Raw genomic sequence first — 23532 nt, forward strand, 5'->3', positions numbered from 1 at the left:
GCATAACAATTGAAAATCTATTGTGTCTGCGATTCCCACGATGGAGGTGCTACAAGGAACCTTTGTAGCACCTCCACCAAAAAAGTCTAAGAACCGCTGCTCTACTGCATGATATTTAAACTGTGGTATAAGTGTGACATAGTAACGGCCATTCCCAATATTTGATCTATCTCTGGTTTTGCCCTACTAGAGATAGGAATAGCTCACATTAGACATTAGTGGCATATATTTTATGTCAATTGTGAGCTATTCCTATCTCTAGTAGGGCAAAACCAGAGATAGATCAAATATTGGGAATGGCCGTAAGCGAGTCATAATCAATGAAGTTACTAGGGAACCGACAAACGCACAACTCGTTCGCTATAATTGGAAAAGCTTAACACACTTTGCGCCGAGTGTGTGGCGGCAAATTATACTTCGAATCTACTTTGCGATTAAAGCAGTCCATCATCAGCACTTTTAGTTTTTGTTTTACTACTTTAGGTGTAATTGATTATGATGATTGATGATTATGACGATGATTTGTGTAACTTGACACAATATAAAAATATAGTCGCCAAACCACGCGTTCTGGCGGCTGCATATATTATGTAAATCGAGCCTAAAGGTGGCTTTCGGATCTTTGCCGCGAGCGATCGCGACCGACAAAAATTCAAACAAAATGCCACTTTATGACATAGGCTAGAGGTTTCATTTTACTACGTTAACGCCGCGGCCGGCACGGCGGCAACGTGGGTCACCACAAAAATCGTCATAGAGTAGCATTTTATTTGATTTTTTATCGGTCGCGGTCGCTCGCGGCAAAGATCTGAAAGCCAACTTTAAAGTAGACCAAGAGGCTGTAGCCTGTACCAATCGTTTACGATAATTCTTATCATCAGAATATTAATTATTACAATCTCGCTCCTTTCGAACACAATACATTTTATAGTTACGAAATTCTTTATTTCTGGCCTCTGCATCTTGACAGACAAGACACAATCCATACTAATAATATTACACATGCGAAAGTGTGCCCCTCTGTCTGTCTGTTTTCTCTTCACGCCAAAATTTAATGTAGTTTGGATCACGGGAAACCACATAGGATACTTTTTATCCCGGGAAAGTTACGGTTTTTTGGCAACGGAGTTGCGAGTATCGTCTAGTAAGACAAATAATTAAACAAACTGATAAAATAGAAATGATAGTTGTAAGAATGTCTAATAAACTAGCTGTCCCGGAAAACGTTGTTTTGCCATAAAATGATTTTCCCTGTTTCCCTGCTTTTCTCCTGAAGTTTTTTCTGATTATTTTTTTTCTATAGACCTCACGGAGCCCGAGACCTTTCCAACGAATGCAAAACCGTGAAAATCGGTTCGTGCAATCTGGAGTTATAGCGTCAGGAAGAAAAACCCGACTTATTTTTATATATTAGATAAATAAATAAATGACTAATGAGTAAAACGGCTATATAGAGTGTAGATTCTTAATTAGTAAAGGGGTTTGTATTTATATTTCTGTAGTCAAATCGTTTGGCTTTGCATATTTTTATATGAAAAACGTTAGTAAACACGGGCCAACTGTAAACATGCATTTCCATCGCGCGTACGTCCGCAGAGCAACTGCTGTTGATTTTTGCGACGGAATAATTATTGCACTCAAATATAATATACGTATATAAAAATCCTCGCATTGCGGTCGTATGTCATCAGTCCAGTCTTTTTTCATATGAATGTAAAAGTTTTCGGTAAGTATATTTGTTAAGAGGATACACCAGGGGCTAGAGAAATGAAAAAAAAGTACGTGTAATATCTATAGCTGTCTCCCTTACCTCAAGCCTCTACCGCAGAACGCGATAGAGACAACTGCAGAAAATCCAGAAAATCAACGATTCGTTGTCCCCTGATTCCTTCTCCAAAACTTAACCGATCTAAGTACTTTTTTCATTAAAGATTAAAAAAAGGCTTGAACTGTGTCCTATGTTTTGCTTTTTTTGTATAATCTAGCCAAATCTGTTTTCTGGACGTTTGAACACAACGGAAAATCTGGCCATTTTTTTGGGTTTTTGAACGTTCATATCTTATTTAATAATTAAATTATGAAAAAAAAGAAAACATAGGGACATTGTATTAGTGGCCGTAGATATTCAGGAAAAAAATTATAACTCTACTAGCATTATCCAGGGAGGAAACAGGGGACAACGTTTGTATGGAAAAAAGGGCGGTGTGGACTCCTCTTAATAGGTGAAATAAAAACAGGTCTATAGCTTTGACGTGTCTGTATTATTATATAGAATATAGATCATCAATTTCGTATTTTTATTAGACTCCGATCTTATATTTTTAAGTGTTTTAGCTACAATCCGTAATCACCCTATATTTCATACCCGGTTCCTAAGGTTTTTTGCCGGGAAAACTCAAAACTCAAAACACTAACCAAGAACAGCAACATCTGTTACAAAACATTTACATTTAAAAGCATTCTACGGGCACAATTCTCCAACCACGAATGACATAAATAAACATTGCATTTTCTCACTAACCACCTGCACTCACTGTGATTTAATGATAATTTCCAACTAACCACGTGACAGGTTCAGGTATTAAAACCCCCAAGCGACGATAAAGATGCTCCCAGGAGCAAGATTAGCGTTTAGTGTTAGCAGCAATTTTCTATTGCAAATTGCAATTACACCGGCTGCCAAGACCAGTGTTAAACTGTTTAAAAAGCTTTTGTAAATGCTGAACTGGCTCTATAGTTAACACAAACGGTACGTAAGGAAAAATAACGTGGCATGATCATAGTGTTACAAAATTGAAATGGATCAGAGATATTGATTTAATTTTATAATATGCATATAATATTAGCATGCATAAAATCACCTTATAAATAATAATATTATATGCAAAAGTATGTATTTCTATCTAATTCTGATTTAACATTTTTGATGCAATTTGTTATGGTGATACTTTAAGTCGCGGAACAGATTTTTTTTAATTATTTATTTATTTATTTAAATCAGGCATCTTGGCCCATATTATATATACCTTATAGACTAACATACATAAAATATAAACTAAAGCTAACACTAAGCACTAAACACTAAACACGTATTGTCTGCGACGTGCGGTGCGACGTGTTCGGAAGTCGTCCTCGGAACCTCCTGTAGACGACTCCAATCGGCCAGAACTCCTCCTTCTCGAAGGTCGGTAGATGATGCGTCGGGACCCTCACCACAAAGGAGCTAAAATTGACTTTGTGGCGGGACTCCAAACGCTCGACCCTCAAGACGAAGTGGGTCTTGCTCCTGATGTAGTCCACGTCCGACACGTACAGCGGCGTCGCGGGAGTCTCACGCCGCAACAGCTGCTCGGGTCCTTCGGGTGCGGTGCCGCGATGGTTGCGGACGACGGGTTTCTTCTTCTTCCTCTCCACTCTTATAAACCCGTCATCATCGCACTTTCGGTCCTTCTCGGAGAGAGGACACTCTTCTGCGGGAGCCTCCTTTTTCCCTTTGTTTTTTGAACGCGGGGGAGAAGGCGGGGCAAGCGGCGACACTTGCGTAGTTCGGCCGCGGCTCCGTTGCAGGCGGGGAGCAGGCAGCGGGGGCAGCGGCGGTGGCGGCGATGACGTGCTCGTGCGTTGACCCGTCTGAAAGTGCTGACGGGCTGAACGTGATCGCTTGCGCACCACGATGGCGAGTGACGAATGCGGCATCAGGTGGCCTACAAATTGAATTACCACTCTTTAATTGTGATAATTCATTACGTAGATCGCTGATCGTAGACTCTGATGCCTGCAGTCTACCTCAAAATTCGGCCAACTCTTCTTTCAGGAACCTGATGTCCTTTAAAAGGGTGACAACGTCGACGTGGTCCAGCGTCACGGGCGGCAGCTTGTGCAGTTTTTTCGCCACAAAAGCGGGCACCTCATCCGGATCCGTCTGCTTCAGCAAGGATATTATATCCTGCACGCTTTTTTCAGTTCCATCCCTCCGTCGCGATGGCATATTCGCGCTCTGACCGAGCGTCTCGTACAGCAACTGCTTTCCCTGGGCAATCTCCTCGCTGGTGAACGAGGACTTGCAGATCTGCAGTATACTGATCTCGTTAATTGTGTCGATGGCGTGCTGGATGAACGCCAGCAACTCATTTGCCACGAGCGCCATGGTGACGTGCAGCGGCAATCAGCCGCGCGATTCGCGAAAATATTAATTAATAATTAATATTAGCTGCGTGTGCATAACGTGCAGCGTGACCGTACGCTAGCTCGACACATTACACACTGATGACTGACTGACTGACAAATGGTGTAGTCTTAGAGAGATCTCCCTGAATCGCGAAATACAAACGATAACCCGCGTGATAACCAATTTCGATACTATCAAATTACAGGCAACATCTAGTTTAAAATAATTTAATCCCATGTATATAGACACTTTAATCCATGTGCAAAGAAGTGTTTATAACTGACACCTATAGACGGATCTTTAAGGCTGGATCAAAATTTATATTTCCAACTAAAATAGAAACTCAATAGGCCTCTTAAGGCCAAACGACCTTGACCATACATTTGCCGCGTTGCCGAGATCGCACCAAAATCCTATTTATTTATTTTTTATCTTATTCAAAATTGACCTAAAAATTCATACGGCGAATATGTAGTTAATGAAATTGTCCATCTATTGGCGTGTGTCTCAAATAAACGTAATTTGTAAATACGATTACGGAGATACTGAATGTATGTTTGAATTTAAATAAATTGGTATTACTTCGGAAGCTGATATCATGAATATAATAAACAAAAATAGGAAATTAATAACGGTGAAAGGAATGTTCATATATGCTGAAGATTATTGCTGTATTTTTAGTATAATTTTGTAGCTTTCAAATTATGAGTTAATAAGACTGAATAAGAAGAAATGCGGCATCTCCGTAGGGGGAGGGCCTTAAAGAGATAAGCCTCGGAAAGTTTACCCAGGGATCGAACATGTAGCAAACAATACGACCTAACCTTTATATTTGTATAGAGGATCATCCTGGCATTCATCTTGCACGATAGGGTTAGCGAAGTTAACTTTTAAGTAATGTACGAAAGTTTTCGACCCATTGCATTAGACTGAGTAAAAGGTTTTGCGGACAAAACTGAGGCTGGTTTTTTATACATCTCAAAATAGTTGGAAATACACGATTGCACGGTCTGACGACATTGATGAGTGTGTTAAACATGGTCGCTGTTCACACTAAAAAATTGTGTTGAGTTATGAATCTGATGTTTATTTATTTATTTATAATATGTAGTTTGAAATGATCTAAATATAAATGAATTATAATATGACTGCATTCATCTATCAACCCCCAAGCGGTCGAATTCGACTGCGATAACAATAGGATAATAATAGATTTCCAAGAATCCGCGATCGAGGGATTTAACGTTATTTTTTGTGGTACACAAATGCCTAACAGGCTGTTGCTCGGTGAAACAACAATCACATACGCAATGTAAAGTAGTGTAGTCTCATGCATATTTGTGTAAGCGTTTGTTAAAAAAAATACGTTTTCTTAATTACTGAATTCTGTTTGCGTAGTAAATAGAGTTTAAATTATCCTAATTAATGCGTCTATTAAAACTAAACTAACAGTCTAAAACCGAAAATGTACAATTAAAACAATATAAAAAAAATATTATGATATCACATTTCATACTCGATATGATACATTTAAAAAATACATTTAATGTTGGCAATTGCCAGTTGGCACGTCCGTCACACGCGGCGCGTGATTGACGCTTGCCAGATGATAAACGTGCCAATACAGTAACAATGAACCAATTTATTGTATTCAATACAAATATTGTATTTCGAAGTGTTCGGTATATTTGGTTCGTATCAAATGGTATCGCATATTATTAGTATTAGAGTAATGTCTACGGCTTTAATTAGATTTGTTTCATAGGAATTATATATTATTATATCAATCATCAACAAATTCTAATAAAAGATTACAATTTCATTTCTATCAATAATTGATGATGCTGTAAGCTTTACAGCACCTAATAGCTTTAAATAATAGATTTTTTTATAATAGTTTGTGTTATTTAAATCTATAAATTGGGCTAAGATAACACGTACCTACTATTAAATTATTTGAGTTTGTATAAACCTACGGTATAAACGCATTAAATCTGTTTTTAAATGTTATATTCTTTTTTTTTATGAACTAAGTGGGCAAACGAGCAAACGGGTCACCTGATGGAAAGCAACTTCCGTCGCCCATGGACACTCGCAGCATCAGAAGAGCTGCAGGTGCGTTGCCGGCCTTTGAAGAGGGAATCGGGTAATATGGGAGGGTAGGGAAGGGAATAGGGTAGGGGATTGGGCCTCCGGTAAACTCACTCACTCGGCGAAACACAGCGCAAGCGCTATTTCACGCCGGTTTTCTGTGAGAACATGGTATTTCTCCGGTCGAGCCGGCCCATTCGTGCCGAAGCATGGCTCTCCCACGTATAAATATATAATATATAATAAATTCAGAATACTATTTTAACAATTCCATTTTTAAATAGACAAACTGTTATAAAACCTGATTTACCAGGAAAAGAATTCATCACAAGATGATTTGAAGGAAATAATTACATTTTGCTGCAAAGACTTACTAGATTATATAACATCTAGACTATTAGATAAAACCATTGCTGTATTTCCTTGATTGCTGTAAAAAATCCATCTAAGTAGGTTATTGGATATGTATTATATAATGCATAGCGTTGCAACTGAAAATCTTATTTCCATTCAGTGATGTCGATTGCGGCCAGGTACGAGTGAAATCCGATTTTCACTCCCTACATTCCTTCTCACTCGATAAATTATATAATACTACCAATGGATTCCAAGATGAGAAGGACTTGTGTATTTTTATTTGTGACTTGATCTATTTTAATAATAATAATAATATCTATGGACGCTTCACACCACGTCAGTCTGGCCCCGTGGTAAGTACCTGAAGGACTCGTGTTACGGGTACCAGATAACGGAAATATATTTAATACTTTTATACTATACATATGTATATTTAAGATTTTTATTATATGATACACATATTTAATACACATCCATGACCCAGGAACCTTCAAAAATTTTTTGTTCCGTCGGCGGGATTCGAACCCGCGGCTTGAGCTACCAATAGCCCACCAACTAATCCACGGAGGTCGTCATTTTTACTGATGTGAAATGATGAGAATGTTTCGTCAAAGAAATCGATTCAAAGATATCGAGCCAACGTTATATTTTGGTCGAGTTTGTTCAAGGCCGGCCAACTTCACGAATAACTTTTTTGACTTCCTGCTTCCTGGGGTTACTTCATTCCCAGACAAATACAACAAAAAGGGCCTGTTTCACCACTTCCTGATAAGTGCCGAATAGGCTATCCACCACTTAACTTGACAGATAAAGTATGGAGATCTGTCAAACAAGTTGTGAATAGCCTGTTCGGCACTTTATCAGAAAGTGGCCGTGAGTTTTGTTTCTCGACGGTTTGCATGGCTCTTTTAAGTCATACTAATAATATTTATAAAGGCGAAAATTTGTGAGTTTGTATGTTTGTTAAAATTTGGTATGGAGTTAGCTGACATCCTGGATTGACACATAGTCTACATTTTACTTCTAAAAATTTCTTATTCCTATGGAAAAATCAATAAAAATTAATTCGCTAAAAAGCTTCTACTAATACGCAATTTACCAATAAAATATAGCATAGCTAGTTATTTACAATTGCGGGAAGTGATAGGTACATTTTAAATTTACACACAATTCGAGTAAAACATTTTAAAACCGTTTTTGATGGACCAATGACCATAAATTTCCCCAGGCTTGATCCCCTAAAAATAAAAGCACTATATTAGATATGCCTCGAAACATCGCAAAATGTGTCAGCTCTATAACAAATATTGTGGCTTACCGCTGGTATATTGTTAAACGGGTTCGCAATAAATTTTACTACATGTACGAATAAAACTTTCATTTTAAAATCTAGCCACTACTACATACTAAATGTGACAAAAGAATACATAAAATAATCGTAAAATGTCGTTTCTTTTTGCTAACATCTCTCACAGGAAAGTATTGAATTTAAATCAAAACTACTGAATCGATTTTAATATTTTTTAAGTGAGTGACATACGCTATAATATATTTTATACCCGTGCGAAGCTGGGGTCGGTGGGTCGCTAGCTGTTGATATTATAATCCAAACATTAAAATTTTATAAGACATTTTTAGTAGAAATTTTCTTACTCGCCTCTTGGTTTAAATCAAACATAATTATTTATTTATGTCACCTTCATTATTATGTATACCTTCATTATTATGTGTACACTGTACATGGTACATACACATAATATTATACTTAATTCATACTAATATTATTTATGAATGCGAAAGTGTGCCTCTCTATCTGTTACCTTTTCACGCTCAAACTACTGAACTAATTTTGCTGAAAGTTGGCATGAAGATACTTTAAATTCCGGGAAAGGACATAATATACTTTTTATCTCGGAAAAATGTACGGTTCCGGCGCGATAAATGAATTTTAGCGCAAAAGATTTGCGAGCTTCATCTAGCATACGAGATGTTGACGAAAGTATATTAACTATTATGCTGATATTGGTCGGGCCAAATAACTCGATCATAAAGGGTATTGTATTTTCCTATGTAAAAGATTTCTAAAGTTGGGACTTTAGAATAGCTGGGGCGGTTCCTAAGCCCTAGGGTTCAAATGCCAATGAATAACATTAAGGTAAAGGTACAAGCGACCTATATTTATTCATATCCTAAAACTAGAACAATTTCAAGGTCTATGAATGGCCGAGGAACTGAAGAATTCGTTAACCTTCACGATCTCGCGTCTCAAAGGAACGAATTTGTAAGAGCTAAGAGGCCTATAGCATACATACATATTCTATCTACCCGTAACGATTCTTTAATAAGCTTCAAAGCACTTACTCCACACGAGGCCTTTCGCTTCATGATTATTTCTTTGTATTAAAAGAATCCTGGAAACTCCTGAACATTTTCATCCGCTCTTATTGCCAAATATTTTACGGGAAAATTGTACTGAAATACTTAGCCGAAAGAACAATTTTCACTATTTCCACGAGAACAAAGAGGTAAACTTGATAGAGGCGGTAATTTATTACTAGATGACGCCCGCAACTCCGTTCCGCCAAAATTCGTTTATCGCACGGGAACCGTACATTTTTCCGGGATAAAAAGCATCCTATATCCATTCCCGGGCCTCAAAGTATCTCCATAACAAATATCAGCAAAATCGCTTCAGTGGTTTGGGCGTTAAGAGGTAACAGACAGACAGACAGGCATACTTTCGCATTTATAATCTATATAAGTTTGGATTGTGGTTAAAAGTTGGAGCGTTGTACCTACTAGTGTCTAAACACACTAGGCGGTAGGCCGAAGTTACGCGGCGGAGATTCCGCATGATTACGCACTCAACGTATTTTAAATCACCGATGACACACTATTCCGTCGCCTTCCGTCCGTATATTGTATGCGTTTGACATTGCTGACGTAATCATGCGGAATTTCCGCCGCGTAACTTCGGCCTAGTGTGTTTAGACACACTAGACCGAAGTAAGTAATAAGGGGGGCTTACTAATAAACGCTGTATAAGCTTTGAATAGTTATACAGTGTTTTGTCTTCTTCAATCCAATTAAAAATGTCACTTGTGTGACAGGAACAAAACACTGTATAACTATTCAAAGATTATAAATACAACGTTTATTAGTAAGGGGGCTAGACTATGTTTGGTACACGCAAAAGGAAGACTTGCGGAAACCGTACATTTTCATGATAAAATGTACGGTTTCTGCAGCCAGTTTTTCCGCGGAATTTACAAGACGTCTTTGCGAAATTTCTAGTAAATTGGTTCAGTATTTCCTGAGTACATTCAATATGCAAGAACAATAATATTATTTCGACTGTATTTCAATTTTGCAAGACTTAACATTCATTAAATTCTATGGCATTACTTCCGGTTCCTAAACCGGAACTATAAACCAAGTTTCCCCAGGTTATTTTAATAAGGGATATAAAAATGTGTTTGACATACACCGGCTGCTCACAAATACCTTCATTTGCCTCAACTTTTGGTAACTTTATATGTGTACATACAAATTGAAAATTGTACCCTTATATTTTATACTCGAATAAATGAAAAACCCTCACGTTTTTCAGAAAAGGACCCGACTTTTACCTTATAATTTATATAGTATCATAAATATTATATTGTTATAGAGATAGGAGATATGCGAACACAAACATTAAAACATGCATACATATTATTATACATACACTTTTGAAATTCGACACATTTTGTACGAAAACTAACGTATTATATGAAAACTGGGCAGTTCTGGCTATATTAAATCTGGCTAAAATAATCTTTTGTAGAATATACTCAACATTTTTAAGTTTCCAGTACATAGATTTTACCTTTATACTTAACTCTTTGCTTCTGTTAACTCTGCTCGACTTAAAAATAGAAAATCTACGCTCTCAGTGCCTTTCTTAAAATTTTTGGAACGGGTAATAAAGGAATAATCTAACATACATGAAGTTGTTCTGTAAACTGAGCCGGTCGTTGGCATATCACGAAAACGACGGCCATGCATTTTTAACTCCCGCCCCACTAACCTTCTAGCTTGTTATTCTATTCTTCTGGAACAAACTTTTAAACAAAATAAGTTTATTTAATTGATAAATAAATGAAAGTCTGTTTATATCACTAAAAATACACAGTACAAAATGCGAAATTTAAGGTAAAATCCTTTGCACGATTTAATACTTACCCTTTTATTTATTTTTTGCATACCAACTTCTCATGGGCTGAATCCTTCATACTAACAATTCACGTAAATCACGTTAACTTTTTACATAACGTAATACATTGAGTATAAACCAAAGCTCTATCTCAACACATACGACGAGATTGACGTATCCCAACATAACATATCATATTTTACAACCACATTTCATAAGTCAATTCAATTTCACAGTGAAAACGTATGGTTTACGTCTAGGGGGATGTTTAGGGCGGTTTTACGTGAGGGTAGACGGATAAAATGGTTCGGAAGGGTTTAATCAAAGCGCGGCCGTCCGGGACGCAGTAAATCCTTTATATACCACTCCTCACAGGGAGCAAACAAAACATCAAAGAGATTCTTAAGAATGTTATAATATTTGAGCGGCTAATGTCATCTTGGTTAGAGATTAAGATATTGCATAGAGCAGTTACTTTTTTATGGTTTTTAAATTTTTGAATAAAAAACCTTTTTTCAACAGTTAAAAATGTTAAGCAATAAGCTCGCTTCAGAGTACGTGACCTAAACGAGTGAGCAGACTGCTGGAGAATAGTAGAAGAGAAAGAAATTTTACCTTCTCTTGTGCCTTCAAGAAATTCCGTTGAAACTATACTATTTTCGCAGCAGCAAAAAAAAAATTTTGGCCATAAAATTTCATATAAATACTGTTAGTAAACAAATACATTTTAGTACACTGAAATAAAAGTGTGTCAGTTTAAACAATGCGGCTTGGAGTTCTATACACACAAAGGCCACTATTTGAGGAGATATATTATACACAAACAGACAATTGAACGTACAGCGAAAGGGTCAAATCGGAGACAATGGCGCGGCGTGTAAGCGAGTTTCAACATTTATCGGGTTTAACGAAAACCGGATAAAAAACCTTTGTACTGCGAGTCCGTGGAAAAGTCAAACAAGCGGTTTTTGTGCAAAACGAAAATCTATCGACCGACGAGAAATGGTGCTGCATACTAATACTACTACTTTTGCAGTTTATTCCTTTATTTGGGACAGACATTTGACTCCGATGTGCGAAAAGCTTGTCCAAGTTTATAAAGATTTCTCTCGTTGTACGCAATGTTATGCTTGTCCACGTTGACATACTATGATGAACAAAATATACATGGGCATAAAAGTCGATTGCTCATGACTACCGTCGATAATGCATGCTATAGATTTCATAATCATGGCAGCGATCATGATAATCCATCTTGAAGTAAAGTTAGTAAGAGCCATATCTCACCGAGATGCCATGGCGATGTGGCTAGTGACGTTACCATGGCAACGTCTAGCGTCTCTACGTCGCCGCAAAGCGGTGATTTTCTATAATTTTATGAGGATTTATGAAAATGCTTTGAAAAAATGTTCAATTATCTGAGGATATCGCTAAAATGAGCGACTGATTGAGTGCCGGAGCATACAAAGACGTGCAAACCACTGGCTACACTGGCGACGGCGACGTAGAGACGCCAGACGTTGCCATAGTAACGTCACTGGCCACTCGCCTTGGCATCCCGGTGGGGTACGGCTCAGGGGCTAAAAAGACAACACGTTCGTACGTCCGAAAACTGTGACTTGAAATCTTTTCGATTCTTTTTTATTTTATCCCAAGAGAGACTGTTAGCATCCATTTAGTATACGCACACCACTCCAAAAGCGTATTCGGTATTATTTCTCGAGCTCTCGAGCCGCAATATTTTATGTTTGAAAATGCTAATGTAAATAAATCTTAATGTTTAAGTGGTTCAATCTTGTCCCGAGTACACACGAGATCCCCATTTATACAGCCCGGTTTAATGTGCGTGGGGTAAGTATAAGTGTGCACACTACGACACTCAATAAGCTACATTTGTTGACCCTTATTTGTATTTTGTTACATCTGTAAATGCATCTATAGAAGATTTTTTTGACGCTTCGTGTTTTTGTACTGTTGAATTGCTTGTCTTTTTCTGTCGCGTAGTAGGTACTCGCATGTTATTGGATTGCCTTGGCCTGTGAATTCTTTACACCCTACCTCCCAAAGGCCCGTAGCTGAAAAGAATTCCTGAGACTATTGTCTCGTTGTGCCGAGATTCTATGTTAAGTCTTTAAAGTGTCTGATAGACGTACGAACTTAAAGTACGCGAAAGGTTTTAAGTTCGCGAACTTACTCGGCTCGCGTCCGTGAAACACGAGAATCGCTCACACTGGATTACCATGTCCCCAGGCTCGCGGCTCGCGGCTCTTTGCTGACACACAGGCGATTAAGATCGTCGAGCCATAAGTCCGCACGTCTGTCACTCCTTTAACGTTTTAATATATAGTTTAAGTGATAGTGTTAAGTGAAGACTTTGATTTAAGGCTTTGAAACAAACTTTAACAGTTTGTCAGTTAAATAGGTACCAAGGTAAAGAATATCACGGGAATAGACCATTTTGTCGGGATAATACTAGCCTTTAACGCGAAGACTATATAGCCTTTTTTATCATTTTTTGTGAATATAATTATTTCGTTAAGTTAAGAAGTGAAAAACTCAATATAGAACACAAACTTTTTTACAGTTTTGCTAGCGCCCGCGCCACTACTCCGCACGCAAGAATTATGGTCACTTCACATTAAAGCGTGAAGAGGCGACATAGAACTGGTCCTTATAGTGATGATGCAGTGTACTATGGGGTACCACAGTACACTGTATACCACTATAAGGGTGAAAATAACTTTTGCAATACTCTACTCAACTTGTGCATACTTCTACATCTGATTTCTCGAAGCTCGCACTGGGTATTAAAGTATTATTTCAGCATTAAAGCATTAATTGGCTATCGTTGTAAAAGTATGAATATTTAAACGATTCTCCGAGCACGAACAAGAAATTGGTGTTTGAACGAAATCTGCTTGGGAATTAATTACCTTAGGCCCTTCAACAAACATCCATTCTGGGCTGTCCCATAAAATTCCCAGAATTTAAATTCAGTTATATTTAATCTTAAATCGCAACATGGCGGCTCTCGACATAGGCCAACGTTTAAATACCTACGGCCAACGCGCGAACGCCCGTTCTACACATTGGGCCAACGCGTCTGCAGACGCGTTGGCCAACGCGTTCGCCTATGTCGAGAGCCGCCAACAGACATTAATAAATTAAAACAATGTCGCTTGTTGCCTAAACACACCATGCCGAACTTCCGCCGCGGAACTTCGGCATGGTGTGTTTAGACACTTATGCCTGTTTTCACCAACCGCCTCCTAACGCTAAGTGGTCCCCTAGCGGCCATTAAGGGTACATATCCTTCAAGATTTCACGAATTTTTGTGCGTCACATTCGTCCTTAGGGCGTAAGAACTTTTGCAAAACATTACTTTTTTTTTAAATGTGTTTGTTTTAAGAGATACTTGACCCGCAAAGATCGCTAGGGAACACTTAGCGTTAGGAGACCGTTGGTGAAAACAGGCATTAACCTCAGGATCGATTACGGTTTAAGGGGTTGCAGGAACACGTAGAAAGATTAAGTAACGTCAGGCTTTTTCGGGAAAACTCTACACCGAGAAATTATTCACATTTCGAAAGTTACTGACAGTCGATGCAGCTGACATAATATTATACGTGGGAGAGCCGTGCTTCGGCACTAATGGGCCGGCTCGACCGGAGAAATACCACGTTCTCACAGAAAACCGGCGTGAAACAGCACTTGCGCTGTGTTTCGTCGAGTGAGTGAGTTTACCGGAGGCCCAATCCCCTACCCTATTCCCCTCTCTTCCCTCCCCTATTCCCTTCCCTTCCTTACTATATTAACCTATTCCCTCTTAATAAGGCCGGCAACGCACTTGCAGCTCTTCTGATGCTGCGAGTGTCCATGGGCGACGGAAGTTGCTTTCCATCAGGTGACCCGTTTGCTCGTTTGCCCCCTTATTTCATAAAAAAAAAAGTATTGTGATATAGTGATTAGTGGAGACTGCGATTAGGCAAACATAGTGGAGGACGCCCTGTAGCTCGATAGACCGACGCGACGATTTGAAGCTAGTAGATATAGTATAGAAGCTAGTAGATAGTAGGATGTTAGAAGATTGTACCTACATTGCCCAAGATCAGAATAGTTGATGATGTTACCGAAAATTTGTGTTATATATAATACCAGAGACCAGCCATACATTTATTCCTCTATGATAATACTAATATTATTAATGCAAAACTTTGTCTGTCTGTTACCTCTTCACGCTCAAACCGCTGAACTGATTTTACTGAAGTTTGGTATGGATATACTTTGAGTCCCGGCCCTCCCAGGAAAGGACATAAGATACTTTTTTTTTTTATGAAATAAGGAGGCAAACGAGCAAACGGGTCACCTGATGGAAAGCAACTTCCGTCGCCCATGGACACTCGCAGCATCAGAAGAGCTGCAGGTGCGTTGCCGGCCTTCTAAGGGGTAATAGCCTAATAGGGGAGGGTAGGGAAGGGAATAGGGGAGGGTACGGGAGGAAATAGGGGTGGGTAGGGAAAGGAAAACGGTAGGGGATTGGGCCTCCGGTAAACTCACTTACTCGGCGAAACACAGCGGAAGCGCTGTCTCACACTGGTTTTTATCGCGGGAAAATGTACGGTTCCCGCGCGATTAACTAATTTTGGCGCATCGGAGTTGCGGGTATCATCTAGTTTAAAATAATTTTCCAATCAAAATCATAGCTGATTATAAAATAATGATTATACTTAACTCTTGATTACTACCAAGTGACTCTATCTATTTGTCCCAAAATCCATCACTCTGTCCATTCGTGCCAAAACAACGCCGTAGCAACCCGCTGGGAGAGAGATTGTTGAATATTCTCAGAAAATTATTCGCACAACTCGCGTTCCTGAAATAAAAAAAAACATTAATTCATTTGGTTATCAAAAGAATGAAAGTGATGAAAAAAAAATCAATTAAAGTTAATTTAATTAAAACTAGCTATGAGCACTTTTAGCTAGGCAAGTAATTATAGGCATTTATTTATAAATTATATTTGATAAAAAATATGTCTCATCTGGTCATCAGATCGGTGAAGGTCGACCTCCTACCGGCTCTTAGACCATTAGAACAGATCATGCAAAACATGGCCCCTTTATTGTAATACGACAAACTTAATAAAACAAAAAAATAATGCTAAGATTTTTTAACACAATAATATCACGTAAACTGACGTTTTGCTCGTGAAATAATTATGAGAGACGTTTGTAAAATTTTTATCAATCAAATATAATTTATAAATAAATGCCTATAATTACTTGCCTAGCTAAAAGTGCTCATAGCTAGTTTTAATTAAATTAACTTTAATTGATTTTTTTTTCATCACTTTCATTCTTTTGATAACCAAATGAATTTTATTTCACTGTTAGTTTTTAACACACAGAATATGCCTCAGTAGGCTTGCCTACTCATTTCTGTGTATAGCTACCTGGCAAGCCGATGTGAATACGTAAGTCAATATAAGTGACTCCATCGTTCTGCTAACTTATCGAAAGTTATATCAAATTTTAGATTATTTTATTACAAAATCAGTCATATAGACTTGCCTGCAAAAATCATACTTAAGTACTGTAGCCTAGGTAAAAACTTTAAAAAATTAGCCATGAGTACTTTTAGATAGGCAAGTAATTATAGGCATATTTGTTTATAAATTATATTTGATAAAAAAATATGTCTCATCTGGTTATCAGATCGGTGAAGGTCGACCTCCCATGGTTTCCTCTACTATAATATAAATGCGAATATGTATTTCTGTGTTTCTGACTTCATGCTTCATGCTTGAACCGTTAACTCATAGATGGCTATGGACTATGGAGTTACATTGGTATCCGGCAAAGAAAAGTTTTAGGTGCGGTAAAATGAACTAATATTATTTCCCCTCAAAGAAAGTTTCAGGCAGCATCTGGTAATTATATTAGTAGCACCTCCATCGTGGGTATCGCAGACACAATAGATTTTCAATTGATATGCAGCAGCCGGCTGCCGCTTGTTGATTTTTTTTGTATCCATATTCCATACTCACAAGTCATAATATAAATACGAAAGCATATAGATGTCTGTCTGTCAGCAGTTACCTCTTCACCCAAACCACCGAACCGATTTTGCTGAGTATGCGGATAAGTACTTTGAGTCTCAAGAAGGGACATAGAATAATTTTTACGGCGAAAAAAGTACAGTTCTGCGATAAACGAGCGCGTTGTAAATAATTTTGCAACAAAAACTGTACAAAAATAAAAATCCAATACTCTAGCCCAGTGGTTCAGACAGTTCATTGATAGAGTCAATTTGTTTTTAGTGTTTGAAAAGAACTTTTTCCTTTTTAAGTTTAAAAATAGATTTTAACTTTTGTTAATTATATTATTAGAAAAAAATACGTTTCGGAGATGCCGAGGACTGCCGCGGTAAAGATATTGCATAACAATTAGAATTCTTATACGTCTAGTTCACGCACACCAACACCGTGCCGAAGTCTGCCGAACTGAAACGACGTAGACAAATGTCGCACCGCTGTTCCGGTGGTAGTGGGGGTGTTAGGTTTATTTTCGTTACGGAATTTCTTGATTCGGTCGCCGCGCTCAAATAAATGCCGCCGCGCCGCAATAACGTCTATGCATTGAGCTTAAAAACTTTCAAATATTCGCATAGCTTTCAAAATTATTATAATATCAAGACCAAAATTATACAATTGGTCAGCCATTTTCGAGTTAGCGTTCCATTGGACTTATGATAATCCAATATCCATATAAGATCCAACTTTTGTACTGCAAAGAAACGGCTACAACCTATTCTCGTGTTTATTTAAACATGAAAATAGGATATTTTAAACCTACGAGAATAGGATATTTTAAACGCAAAGATCGGAGCACAACGTTACTAGCATATACAGTAAATAATCTGACCATGATGCAACTTGCATACGTCATATCAGAATATTGACGGTTTAACGTTGTTCGTGGCGGCCGAAAAGGAAGATCTTAATCCGACCGAGCGAGATAGCATGCTCGGTCAGGCCGTAGCCCACTGACGTCATTTCAGACGTTGTATATATCTTGCCGTTCTCCGAAACTTTGATAGCGCGATGCAGGAATGTTAGGCGAATTGTGGGTACCGCCACAACGGAAACAGGGAAACGTTACCAAACGTGGAACTAAACTTTATGTTTTCTGTCCATGCTGATGCGGCCTTCAAGCATAAAAACATTGCAGTTATATTATAACACTAGCTGTTGCCCGCGACTTCGTCCGCGTGGACTTTAGTTTATAGTACTTTATAGCACGCGATGTCAACAAAATTGGTGTCAAAAGCTTTTATAAAAAAACCCTGGTACCCCTTAAATCAATACAGCTGTGCAGTGTGCACACAATAAGTATTTCATTTTTTTATATTAAACTTTATATTTTATGCCAAATTTTAAAGCTTACTTAGCCCTCCGATTACAAAACTTTACCCATAAACTATTTATCATTGATAGATTTAAGGTTACGTCACTGCACAGATAAAGTACTGAGTTATTTAATACCGTAGAATAGATATAACAATCGAAACTTAAATGTAAGATGATACCACGTCTTATAGGAAGACTTTTGAGCAAGCGTCAGCGCGATGTAGAAGACGCACGGCGCCATCTATTATGAATTGTTGGAACTAACTTAATTTGAACAAATTTACGCATTTTCACCCCCTTACAACCCTTTTTTCCAGTAAAAAAGTAGCCTATGTCCTTTCTCAGGCTTTAGACTATCTGTATACAAAATTTCATTACCATCGGTTCGGTAGTTTTGGCGTTTGGCGTGAAAGCGAGACTGACAGACAGACAGACAGACAGAGATACTTTTGGCGTTTGGCGTGAAAGCGAGACTGACAGACAGACAGACAGACAAAGATACTTTTGCATTTATAATATTAGTATAGATTATGTGCACACTGCACAGCTGTTTTTGGGTATTTTGATTAATTAAGGGCCGCGCTACACCGGAATGGCAGCGGCGAGGCGAGCACTTTCAGCGCTGCCATTCCGGTGTAACGCGGCCCTAAGAGGGGTACCACTTACCAGGGTTTTAAAAAGTTTTTAAATTTGACACAAATTTTGTTGACACCGCGCGCTATAAACTAAAGACCACGCGGACGAAGTCGCGGGTAACAGCTAGTTAGTTAATATTATCGTGTATAACAATCGAACGAATCGTAAAACCTACCTCAACATGGTACCACCTCTTATAGAAATACGCATGAGCAAGCAATAGCGCGATCTAGGGGACTCTTGGCGCCATCTGTTTTGAGTTTTTGGAACTAAGTCAATTTGACCAAATTTATGCATTTTCACCCCCTTACAACCCCTTTTTCCAGTAAGCAGTAGACGATGTCCTTTCTCAGGCTTTAGACTATCTGTGTACAAAATTTCATTACAATCGGTTCAGTAGTTTTGGCGCTGTTGTTTTTGAATTTGATGTCTAAGTTGGTAGGTGAGTTATTAGTTAATAACGTGTATAACAATCGCAAGAATCGAAAAATTTAGCTCAATATGGTACCACCTCTTATAGAAATACGTATGAGCAAGCAATAGCGCGATCTAGGGGACTCTTGGCGCCATCTGTTTTAAGTTTTTGGAACTAAGTTAATTTGACCAAATTTACGCATTTTCACCCCCTTACAACCCCTTTTTCCAGTTAAAAAGTAGCCTATGTCCTTTCTCAGGCTTTAGACTATCTGTGTACAAAATTTCATTACTATCGGTTCAGTAGTTTTGGCGTGAAAGCGAGACAGACAGACAGACAGAGATACTTTCGCATTTATAATATTAGTATAGATAATATTCTAACGTATTAAAAACTATAAACAAAAACATACTAACTAATAAGTATGATTAGTTCTATGTTACAATAAAGTAAAAAATAAAACGCCATCTGTTGAATCGTATTAGAACTAAAATGTTCATTCCATCGATATATTTCTGGATTTTTTATAATATTATACATAAAATATGTTTAAGATTTTTGAAATTTTATTTTAATACACATCCAAGACCCAGGAAAATTGAAAACTTTTTGTTCCGCCTGCGGGACTCGAACCCAGGACCCCCGGGATGAGCGCTGGCCACGCGCAATGCGAATTCATTTTCATCGAAATTTTCATGGAAATAAGATATTTTCCCACATCAAAATGTAGCCTATGTCCTTTCTCAGACTCTAGAATAACTGTATACAAAATTTCATTGCAATCGGTTCAGTAGTTTTGGCGTGAAAGCAAGACAGACAGACAGACAGACAGAGATACTTTCGCATTTATAATATTAGTATGGATTTTCAAACAATATTCAAAAGGGCACCGGCGAAATTTTAGAATCTTTCCAAATACATCATACTTTTCAATATGGCGGCGTTATTTCCTGGCTACGTGTTAAACCATCCTTATACTATTGTAAGATCCTCAGGGCACATCAAGTACACTGTAGACATGACAGCGCGCGCAGTGCTAAGTCAAAGATGCACGTAACATCCACTGCTCGGTCTTCCCTAGGGGAACGTCAATGAGGAATGTAGTGTCTAGACTTCTTGAGTTATTACAAAACAGTTTAGTGAAATAAATTCATATAGGAAATATTATTACGTAAAATTTATTTCAATAAATTCTAATTAACACAATGTTCAATTATTATCATACACTATCACGCCTATTAATTTGTGCTTTAACACAGTATTTTTTATTTATATGTAGATGTGTTATCATTAGTCAATCAAGGTTTTTATATTATGTAGATAATAATACTCCCCACACCGGTTTCGGTGACGGTGGCCGGTTTCATTGAAACCAGACCAGGTACGCAGGAGTAATTTTATAGTGCCCAAGTGTGTGCGCAGTACACAAGAGCACTCTCTATTCCTTTACTCTCATAACCCAGTGGGACGGAAGACCGACACGACTGGCTAGAGATCAGGCGCAGGACCGACTTTTTACATGCCCATCCGACGCATGGATCATCTTACTTGTCAGACAATCAGGTGATCAGCCTGCATTGTCCTAACCAAACTTGGAAATAACATGTTTCCAGCGCGGGATTCGAACCCACGACCTCCGAAGTCGAGAGCGACGCTCTAACCACTAGACCACGGAGGCGTATTATGTAGATGTGTGATCACTGATCAGTAATTATCACCGGTCAGTCAAGGTGTGACGACGCAAGCCCTCTCCAAGCTCGGCTTTTAGCTAGTAATATTGTGAATTAATGGCTAAGTTAAATCCTATATACAGGATGTAACAAAACAAAGAAAACAAAGTCATAATACTTTAGGGTAATATGTATGTCCCTTGTGTTAAATTTACTGTTGAATTCTCTTTCAGCGCTGCTACTTTCAGCAGCGCTGAAAGAGAATTTCAGCGCAGAAAAAAATACTCCTTCGGCGCTAGCAGCGCTTTCCAATGAAGTCTATACAGGGGACTCTTACATACCCTTAAGTATTATAACTTTATTTTGTTACTCCCTGTATAAAACCAAGATAGCCGAAGTAACTCTAAAATGAGACATAATTTCGAAAGATTTCGGAGCAATCGCCTGGGATATTAAGAGCCCAAAACCGTTGAGGCGCATGATTGAATTAATTAACCTACCTGATGGTAATTACATTCCGAATTTCGGGAAACGATTAGCACAGTTCATAATAAAATTTGACAGGCCCCAATGGGTTATTTAAGCAATAATTCGTTATCATTATAAAAATCATGGCACGTGCTGTTACGATTAGTCAATGAGCGAAAGATAAAATATTTTGTCATAGTATTTTGCTCGCTGTGAATAATTTATTTTAGTACTACGATCTATTTTGCTAGACGTAAAATTAATCAAGCAACAGAAATACAGATTTAAATCTACCACAAACCGAGTCCCATATAAGATATCTAATTATTGCCACACGAAAGTAGCCACTACCCTAAGCCTTCCAAGTTTGACCCCCATAAATTATACATAAGACAATGGATTATGGTAAGACAAACTTGAGAATTGATTTGATTTGGATCGACTTTGGCAAGTCCTAACGTCTCTTAATCAATTAGATTCCCTTCTTTGGCAGTTCCCGGCGATGATTAGTGATGTATTTAAGGGGGCAACTAACCCTAAATTGTCGATTTTATAATTCATTTTTATAGTTGAAAATAAGCCCTGAATTGTTTCATTTTCTAAACATATATACTACATTATATTTCCGAGGATCGGACCTAGCGAAAACACGATACTTATCTTGAAATTTTCTCGATAGAAAAGAATCACAAAGATGCATCTAATTTTCACGAATTTTTCATTTACTGCCATAAATGTGCATTAAAAGTAATAATTGCTATAAATAATGCAAACTTTTAACATATTATATAAAATTTTATAATTGAGAATCTGACTTAGCGGAATTTTAAAATGTTGTGTTTTTATCGAGTTATTGAAAAATAACTAATTTGGCGATGAATCCGCGTCGTCCATTTTCACCTGGCATAATATTATGATTTATTATGAAAGACGGGCGTGAGTGTGAAGAGAGAAAGACGATATTTGATATTTTGCGTTAGTCGCCCTCTTAACAAAGAAGAGGAATATAACATGTATTTGACACAGAACAGGGAGAAAACAAAGCTTAGGTTTTGAGAAGCTATTTATTTAACACTAGTTGGTGGCCTTAACTCCGTTGCGTCAGAGATCGTTTATCGCGTGGGAACCGTACATTTTTCCGCATGAAAAATATTTTATGTCCTTTCTCGGGACTCTTAATATATTTATACCAAATTTCAGCAAAATCGTTTTAACTGTTTCGGCGTGAAGAGTTTACAGACAGACACACTGTCTCATTAATAATATTAGAATGGATTTAAAAATTAAAATATTAGAGTGAAAAAGAATGTATTTCCTTCGCCTGTTTCTAAAAGGTAGTGCTAAGACGACCATTAAGAAGACTTCTAACGTAAAACAAGACCGGCGGTCGGCACCCATCCTAAAAGACTTGTGTCTACGCCATAAAGTTAATATACGTAGCGGAATAGAGCAACAATCTCGAGCTTTCAAAATTGCTTTACATCTGTGTGAAAAATATATGTACGTATACACTTACACAAGCATGATTGAACATGAATTCTATGAGATTAAATTGTCAACGTGCGGCACGTGCCGACTGGACGTCAAAAAAAGAATGCTGCTGTCATGTATCACACGTCTCTTTTTACCACGCAGTGTTACTGATAGTGACATCTCTCTTGATCAGGCCTTTGTTTCTCTATTCCGCTAGGTATATTAACTTTATGGTCTACGCACGTTTTCGGTTTCGGAGTGCAAAATATTGAAAGGCATCTTATGAATATTACAATAGAGTCAAAACTCCTATGACTCCAAGTCGGTATCTCCGAGGACAGCGCCTAGCGCATTGCCTCTCTACTCTACAAGTCGTTACTCTGAGGTATTTATATAGCTTCCACGCCATTTGCTAGGGCCGGGATAATTGATCGTTGAGCGTTTCAGCAAGTCACTGATGTCTTATTAAAAAGTATTTTGCGTTAAAGACCTCGTTTGACGACTGTTTGATTCCTTGACTTAGGAATTAAAGCTCATGTTAATAGACCGCTCTTACCGCTAAAATGATATTAAAGATCATCCTTGGGATGCTGTTTTTTATCGTAGATACTATAGCTACTTATTATTTATTTATTTATTCATTTCGATTCA

This window comes from Aricia agestis, chromosome 5 (assembly GCF_905147365.1).
Source record: "Aricia agestis chromosome 5, ilAriAges1.1, whole genome shotgun sequence".
NCBI lineage: Eukaryota > Metazoa > Arthropoda > Insecta > Lepidoptera > Lycaenidae > Aricia > Aricia agestis.